The sequence below is a fragment of the Elephantulus edwardii genome, unplaced genomic scaffold (genome assembly GCF_000299155.1).
Source record: "Elephantulus edwardii isolate Elephantulus edwardi_28Jun2011 unplaced genomic scaffold, EleEdw1.0 scaffold00102, whole genome shotgun sequence".
Lineage (NCBI taxonomy): Eukaryota > Metazoa > Chordata > Mammalia > Macroscelidea > Macroscelididae > Elephantulus > Elephantulus edwardii.
This window is the reverse complement of record NW_006399852.1, coordinates 12,603,190-12,612,317: the sequence shown is the minus strand read 5'-3', so window position 1 is coordinate 12,612,317 and position 9,128 is coordinate 12,603,190. Positions and strand designations below refer to the sequence as shown.

The following is a 9,128-nucleotide window of genomic DNA, read 5'->3' as shown; positions in this document are numbered from 1 at the left end:
AAGCCCCAGAATCTTTGCCTCCAAGGAGCAGCCTGGTTTAACCCTCTCTATCTGAAAATAAGTTGCAAGTAAACACACAAAGACAAGCCTTCCCAAAGAATGCACAACAATAATAAAAGCTCAGAGTTTGCAATTTAGTAATTGAACATAAAGAAATTATCAAAATGGAAACTTGAAAATGTGACTCAATCACAAGGTCTAAAAATCTGATGGAACAACACTTTATTTGTTTGAGCCTGCTCCAAATCAGAAAGAAATGATAATATCATGCTTTTCTCAGAACATTCACACTCAATGAACTATTCTCATAGGAACTCAGGCTTGAATTTATATAGACAATTAAACTATGTTATCATAAGTGTTTTTAGGCAATTATTATTGAAGTAAAAGCTGAATCTTTTTATTACCATAGGCTCTTATTCATATGGTACTGACAGGAATTTATTCGTGGTACTCTTGTATCCCTTTCATTTACTTTGGATACTTCCCAGATGATTAAAGATCTTGCTTATAGCATCTTTCAGTATTGCTTTGGGGCTTGAATTTTTTTTTCAGTTCTTTGTTCTTCCTTTTTTGTTCTCTGACTCTAGATCTTTGCATATTTCATCTATCTCTGTCTTCTCGAGTTGCCCTTTGAAATCTTCTACTGAGCCCTTTAATTCAGCATCTCTTTACTTTGTTTTGGCTTATAGATGCTCTCATACAATTTGTATAGTATCTTCAGACATCAATTTTGGATTTTTTCTTTCTCCATCCTGTCTTTGTAATGAATTTTTACACATGCTAAGAAGAGGTTCAAGCTACATGAAGTGTGTGTGTGGGGGGACCCAAAACCTCAAACAAGAAAAATAAGGTTCCAGGAACTGATGGTATACCAATTCACATGCTTGAGCTAATAGATGTAATGTGGGATGGGCTCACCAGTATGGGCCAGGAAATTTGGAGGACAGCTGCCTGGCTCACTGACTGGAAAAGATTCATATTTACTCCCCAACAAAGGTGATCTAACAGAATTTGCAAGTTATCAAGCAATATCATTAATATAGCATGCTAGCAAAATATGGCTGAAAATTATTAAGAAACAGCTAGAACATTGCATTAACAGGAAACTTACAGAAGTTTAAATAGGATTTAACTTGAGCAGTAACACAAAAAATACAGTTTCTGATGTCAAATATATTGTGGCTAAAAGCAGAATATACCAGAAGAATGTTTACCTGTGCAAAGGCATTTAAGTGTATGGATTGTAATAAACTATAGCTAACATTGAGAATAATGGGTATCTCAGAATAATTAATTGTGCTTATATGAAATCTATACCTAAACCAAGTCTGAATATAGTAAGGGAATACCATGTCATTTAAAATCAGGAAGAGTGTGCATGAGGAATGTATTATTCCTCCATACTTACTCAATATGCATGTTGAGCCCATTAATTTGAGAAGCTGGCCCCTATGAAGCTTAATGTGGCATCTCTCAGGATCAGAGGAGGCTTATGAACAACCTGCATTATGCAACCTGCAGATGATACAACCTTGCTTGCGAAAAGTCCTCTTCAAGGTCTTGAAATGTTTACTCCAGAAGATCAAAGACTACAGCCTCCAGTATGGATCATATCTCAAAACAAAAATTCTCACCACTGAGTGAGAGTACACATATTATAACGATGGCTGGAGAATGGATTGCCATTGTCAATTATTTTATCTTGCTTGGATAAACAATCAACACCCTTGGTACCACAATCAGGAATTCAGAAGATGCACTTCATTGGACAAGTCTGCTATCAAGTACATCTCCTAATAACTGACAGGCAAAGATGTCAGTTTGAAGACTAAGAAGCACATGATTCAAGTCAGGTTTTTTAATCACTTACTATGTATCTGAAAACTGGGCAGTAAATTAGCGTGACAGAAGAATGGAAGACTTTGACATGTGATGTCAGAGAAGAGTCTGAATAGCTCATGGACTTATGAACAAATAGTTATCACAAGAGTCCAGAATTAAGGGTGCATGGTGGACTGTACCTGGGGCGGTGGGAAGGGCATGGGGGGATTGTATACCAAAGAAAGAATTTTTCTTTTAATTTTTCAAAGAGAGGAGCAAACTGGGGCGGGGTGGGTGGGGGATGCCTGGGCAGGGAGGAAAGTGCAACAATGAATGAATGAAAATCCAAAATCTCTGTAAACGTTCATTAAAATTATGAAAATTTAAAAAAAAGAAAAAATGTACAGTCAGAGGGCTTCTGGAGCCATGAATGGCAAAGCTTCATCTCATATAATCTGGGTATGTTACTAGGAGAGGCTATTCCTCAGAAAAGGGCACCATGCTTGGAAATTTAAGAGGGTCAGTAAAAGACAGGAAGACCCTCAACAAGATGGATTGACACAATAGAGAAAAGTGTGTCAGAGATGTTGATGGCACAGGAGAGGGCAAAGTTTGCTCTGTTGTTCATAAAGTCAGTATGAGATGCACTTGGCTTGATGGCACCTAACAACAGCTATTAACCAGCAAATCCAACATAATGAGAAAATTAAGTAATATCATAGGCAAGAAAAAGGCTGCTGAATATTACTCCGAAATGGCTAGCTCAGAACATTGACAGAGAACTGGAGAAATTCAAGATGAATTCATTAGAGGTTGTTGTTGTGTGCTGTAGAGTCAAGTATGATTCACTGTGACCCTATAAACAACTAATCTGAACTCTATCCTGTCCTGTGTCAATCTCTAACACCTCAAGTCCATTGCTAATGTCACTATGTCAATCCATCAATACATCTGGTTGAGTATCTTCTTCTCTTGCTGACCCTCCCCCTTTACAAGCATGATATTCTTCTCCAAGAAATACCTTTACCTAGCAACATGCCCAAAGAATGTGAGATTAATCTTTTATCACATTTCCCTCAAAAAAGCACTCTAGATGCACCTTCTACAAGATGTTGTTGCTGTTGTTATATGCCCTTGAGTTGCCTGAGACTTGCAGTTGCCCTATGTATCACAGCCCTGTGATTCACAGTGGCCCTGTGTACAACAGCCCCAAACCCTGCTCTATCCTGTGCCATTCTGACAAACATACACCATTACCCTAGTCACTGAATCAATCCATCTCATTGAGGATCTTCCTCTCTTGCACTGTCCCTCCATCCTCCCAAGCATGATGTCCCTCACCAAGGACTGGTCCAATCTTGCAACATGTCCGAAAGTATGTCAGACGAAGCTTCAGAATCCTTGCCTCCAAGGAGCAGCCTGGGCTAACCCTATCCAGGACGAGCCTGTTCATTCTCTTAGCAGTCCATGGTATATTGAATACTCTTCTCTACCACCATAGGTCAAAGGCATCAATTCTCCTCTTATCATCCCTAGTCATTGTCCAGCTCTCTGATGAATAGCAAGTAATTGCAAAGACCATGGCAAGATATACATGTTTTTACTTGACAATCCATGAGATATTTGGTTCTTCTCTCCAACACCACAGCTCCAAGGCATCAATTCTTTTCTATCATTCTTATTAATTGTCCAGCTCTCAGGTACATTAAAGCAATTAAAAAAAACCCTATAGTTTTAATCATGTGCACATTATTTTTCAAAATAGCATCATTGCTTCTTAATAATTTGGAGATGTCCTTTACTACAGATTTTCCAGTGCAATATGTTGTTGTTGTTGTTATGTGCCATTGAGTCGCCTGCGACTCATAGTGACACTATGTACAACAACCCTAAACTCCGCTCTGTCCTGTGCCAATCGCACTGTCTCCAACATTCCCATCCCAATTATACCAATCACTGAATCAATCCACCTCATAGAGGGCCTTCCTCTCCTGCGCTGTCCCTCCACCCTCCCAAGCATGATGTCCCTCTCTAAGGACCGGTCTCTCCTCACTACATGTCCGAAGTAAGTTAGACGGAGCCTCAGGATCCTTGCCTCCAAGGAGCCACCTGGTTTAACCCTTTCCAGGACAAATCTGTTTGTTTTCCTAGCAGTCCATGGTATTCTCAATACTATTCTCCAGCACCAGTACAATAGATCTCCTGATTTCCTTACTGCCGGGACCAAGTGAGTTGATTGTGGATCCAAGCAAGAAGAATCAATATTTTCATCATCTAGCATGATGTTGCATGTCAGTCCAGGGGTGAGAATCTTTTGTTTTCTTGATGTTGAGATGAAATTCATACTGAAAGCTTTATTATTAGGCCTTCTGCAGCAAATGCATCAAGACCTCCTAATTTTCAGCAAACAAGATTATATCATCTGTAACATAGGTTATTGATATGTTTTCCTCTGATCCTGATGTTATATTCTTCTTCATAAATTCCAGCTTCTCAAATAATTTTCTCTGCATTCAAATTAAAAAGTTATGGAGAATGGATAAAATCCTGACATGAAAGAAGCCATGATACAAGGAATATCACTGTTGATGTCAGTTGAATATTGACAGGGAATACCAGAAGAATGTCTATGTTTTATTGACTTTACTAAAGCACTTGACTGTGCTGATGACACAAAATTATGGCTAACATTAAGAAGAGTAGGAATCCTAGAACATTAAATTTTACTCTCACAAAACCTATGTCTAGACCAAGAAGCTATTGTCTGAACAGAGGAAAGGAACATTACATAGTTCAAATTCAAGAAAGATGTGTGTCAGGGCTGTTTCCTTTCTCCATACTTATTTATTCACTATATTTAAGATATCATTTTAGAAGCCAAAATTTGTGAAGAATTATGTGTTATTAGTATTGGAGTAAGACCCATCAACCATCTGCATTATGCAGATGATACAACCTTACTCTCTGAAAGTGAGGATATTTTAAAGTGCTTACTGCAAAAGATCAAGGACTGCAACCTTCAACATTAATTACATCACAACATAAAAAAATAAATAAATAAAATTCTAACCAGTGAGCCAATAGGCAACATCATTAACATTTTCAATAATTTCATCTTAGTTGGATCCACAATAAACAGTCAAGAAATAAAAAGAAGAGTTTCATTAAAAAATTATACTATCAAAGACCTCCCCAAAGAATTGCTGGTGGCCAGCCATGGCACAGATGATCAGAGGTTTCCAAAGGGATGTATGGTGTCAGTGCAATACACGGACAGGATGCAAATATCAGTTCAAAAAGTTTATTTATATCTTTACAAATCATAAAAAGTTATGCAAGACTGACCATAGCTCATATTCCTAGAAACATTTTTCATAGAAGATTACTTTTTATCATCACAACAAAACCTGCTTTTCCCCCTAACATTATGATAACAATCTCAAATAGAAACTCCTTACATCTTTTATTTTTAGACACACAACAAGACAAGCATATCACTGCAGCCTTACTTCCTCTTTCAGGCTCATGCAGCTCTTGCAGTTACATAGAAAAGTAAAGGTAAGAGACATGTGGCTTTATAGATACTTTCAACCTTTATAAATTGCTCATACACAATCTTAAATTATTCTAATTCAATGTAATCTGAACATTTCGCTTTTTTATTGCCATTTATGAACATTTTATTTTCTTAGACTTCTTATGAGTTTAACTTTCTCCTTATGGCCTCCATGGCTTATTTAGTCTTTCTGTAAATGACAAACTCTGATAATCAACCCTTTCTCCATCAATCCAAACCTTTCCCATGCCATTTACATAATCCTTTGTATAAGATAAAGGTTCTTCTATCCAACCTACATTTTGTACTTTTGACACCCTTGGAGGTTTTCTTCCATTAATTCTGCAGGCTACATGGCTTAACTTAGTTCTCATGGTAGAAAGCATAGATGTTTTATCTTTCTTTGTTATCTTTATTTTAATGCTTCTATGTATGGTTCAGGAGTCAAAGATTCCTGCTTATTGTTTTTCAAAAGGACATGTTCTCATTAATTCCTTCCACTATCTCTCAGAAAAATATTTCCTAAAATTAATATTATTATTGGTACCATTCCAAGGATATTCAATCTCAGGAGGACTCAGAATAGTCGTCTGGAAAAGTCTTTCATCTAATGTTCTACTTTCTTAGGTGGGAAAATTTCCTGAATCATTAGTGCTTAACTTATTCGTATTATCATTTGCTACAACATTCTCATTTCTATGTACTAGAAATACTATCATTTTGATAATTGAATCATTCACTTCTCTTTTTCTTCTATTTTTTATAATTTCCCTCAGCCCATACAGAGAGCCCACATATTAATGGTAAAATTCCTGATAATACAAACACTACAAAAATCATTAAGGCCACCCAACATAGGAGGGCTTCACAGGAAGTTCCTCTAGACAATCCCCTTGGAGCCTTGCTGCACCAAGGTGCACTCATCGCAGCCTTGCACATCGGTGAGCTGTCAGAGTTACATCCTTCTCCTGTTCCTAGAAGCTGTATGGCCACCACATCTCCCCCCGCCCCACCTTTTTTTTTTATATTTTAAATAAAGTATGCGAATCTCTCTTTGGGCGTTTGTTAATGCAGAATTAATATGTTTGAAGATGACTGAAAATAAAAACAAAAGCAGTAACATAAGTCCTTCAATAATAGTAGCATTAATAATAAATGACCAAAAGGATTTCCCTTAACAATAGATGTATTATACTTTAAAAATTTTTTAGTAACTTCCTCTACTGGCATAATTAATACTCAAGTGTGCCTGATTAATGGCACTTATCTGAGAATGCAAATCTTCATACTCAATGCAATATCAGAAGAATTCCATAGTCCTTTAATATGTGCTTACACTTGAGCCCAAGTGATTTCTGGGCCATTAAAAGGTAAAGGAGTAATATAAATTCATTGATAATCATTATGACAAGCTATAGTTAATCTTACCTTAATATTCTAAATCTGAGTAGCCATATGTAAAATAACTTCTTCAAGAACATTAATTCTATATAATAAACCTTTATCCACTTGCTCTTGGGCTATCAAGGCCAAGGAAACATTTTTTTGATAAATCATTAGCATTGGAGGCCATGTGTACCTATTGGGCAAGAGCTGTAGTATATGCTATAACTGAGCCTATAATAGATATTAATGCAGTAATACCCAAAATCAAAGCTGCAACAAACCTTTTAGATCTTATTAATAAGTTAGAAATATTTTCCAACTCCTATAAAGCAGGATTTGAATTCCATGGTTGTAGCATAAAATAGGAAGGACACCTCACAATTATATTAATATTAGGGAAATGGGAAAAATTAAGACAATGCATTATATAACAACCTATACAGTCAATATCATACATTGTACCATTCACATCAACTTCCAAAATTCCATCATCACTAGGATACAATATAGCAAAAGGAGTAGTGACACAAACAGCCAACAGGATTGATTTATACATCTGTGGAAGTTGCAGATAAATTCTATTTAATGCTTCAAATAATCTATACAACCCATCTTGCACTAAAGGAGAAGTTGAAGGTAGGGCAAGAAATCTAGGCACAACACAACCTGGAGTATACTAATGATCAATAACATGAGGTTTGGGTAATATAGTATCATTTCACAAAAAATTTTTCAGTATGGGTATTTAAGAAATTTCTATAATCATATCCGGAACTAGAAACAGACCAATCATGAATTTTCATGGAAAAGTTACCAGGAGAATAAATAACTCCCTTTTGTAATAAAACCACAAGGAAACTATTTTGGGAATCCAGTTCCAGCACTGATAAAATCCGAAGAATGATTGTACATTTCCTGATGACATTCTGGAATTGAAGAACGGGGAGAATAGGGATTAGTTGTTAACTGCCCTGCAGAAATACAGTCTGAAGCTGAGAGAAAGCTTAAAGTCTACATTAATCACCGTCCACCCTTCCCATGGGGTTGATCAGTCAATAGAGTTCTATAAGTTAATGCTAAGCATCCTGAAGGAATTTTTCTCAAAAGTGTAGAATAACAAAGTGGTAAATTTTCTATATACCCCGAATAGTTTTAGTAAAGATGAAGTTCTAGGAAGAATAAAAGCATATCCATCTCCTCCCATAATATCAGAATTATTAGCTGAGGTGCTGGAGAAAAGTATTGAATGTACCCTGGACTGCCAAGAAAACAAACAGATTCGTCCTGAAGAGTGTTAAACCAGGCTGCTCCTGGGAGGCAAGGATTCTGGGGCTTCTTCTGACATACTTTGGACATGTTGTAAGGAGAGACAGGCTCTTGGAGAGAGACATCATGCTTGGTAAGGTGGAGGGACAGAGCAGGAAGAGAAGACCCTCTATGAGGTGGATTGATTCAGTGACTGGGGCAATCGGGATGGGTGTGTCAGAGGCAGTACGATTGGCACAGGATAGAGCAGGGTTTAGGGCTGTTGTACATAGGGTCGCTATGAGTCGCAAATGACTCGAAGGCACATAACAACAACAACAACATCCTTAATTTCTTCATGATCCCAGATTGTAGGATGAAGCAAAGGAGGGCCAGGGACATAGGCCCAATAAAAAGATTCATGCGCAGAAACAATAGGGAAAAGAGACAGTACCGAAATAACGATGATTGCAAGCATAGCAAGAAATAAATTTTCAGGAGTAGTAGGTTCGCTCTGCCTTTCCAGGACTTGCAGAGCTCAGGTAGTCAGACACTTTATCTGACCCCAAGATGGAGGCACACTAGCACGTGTAGAAGCTGCTTGTCTTGTGGACCTCCTGGTAGTGGTTGATCAGGTTGAAGTTGCAAACCAGAAAGGAAGAAAGGGAGAGCATCAGCGGCAGAATCAGGGTTATCGTTGTCAAAAGTTTCCATTGTTGGAGGTGAAATAGGGGTCATGAAGATAGAAGGAGCTAGGCCAGGCAGAGGAAGAGGAGGAAGTCTATGTAGGGATGAAGGTCGGGAGAGTCCTGGAGCATATCTTGGATATTGTTCTGCGATAAAGTTTAATTAATCGGTCTGGAACCCAAAGTGGTGAATCAGCATCCGGTGGAAAGACACAAGCACACCCTCTCCCAGAAATTAAAAGAACGTCCGGTCCTCACCACTGTCCTGTGACAAGATCCTTCTATTTTATTAACATTTTAGGAGTATTTTTACTTTGACAACGTCTTAAAAACAGGAGTTGCACCATTTCCTGCGGAATTTAAATGATTTATAACAAACAAAGCATGTTGTAAAATATGATGTTGTTGTTGTTGTTATGTGCCGTCAAGTC

General features: G+C 37.5%; 1 pseudogene; it reads left to right on the top strand.

Moving 5' to 3' along the window:
* Positions 1-8,742, top strand: part of LOC102863669 — a 253,851-nt pseudogene extending 245,109 nt beyond the window's left edge.
* The last annotated feature ends 386 nt before the right edge of the window (positions 8,743-9,128 follow it).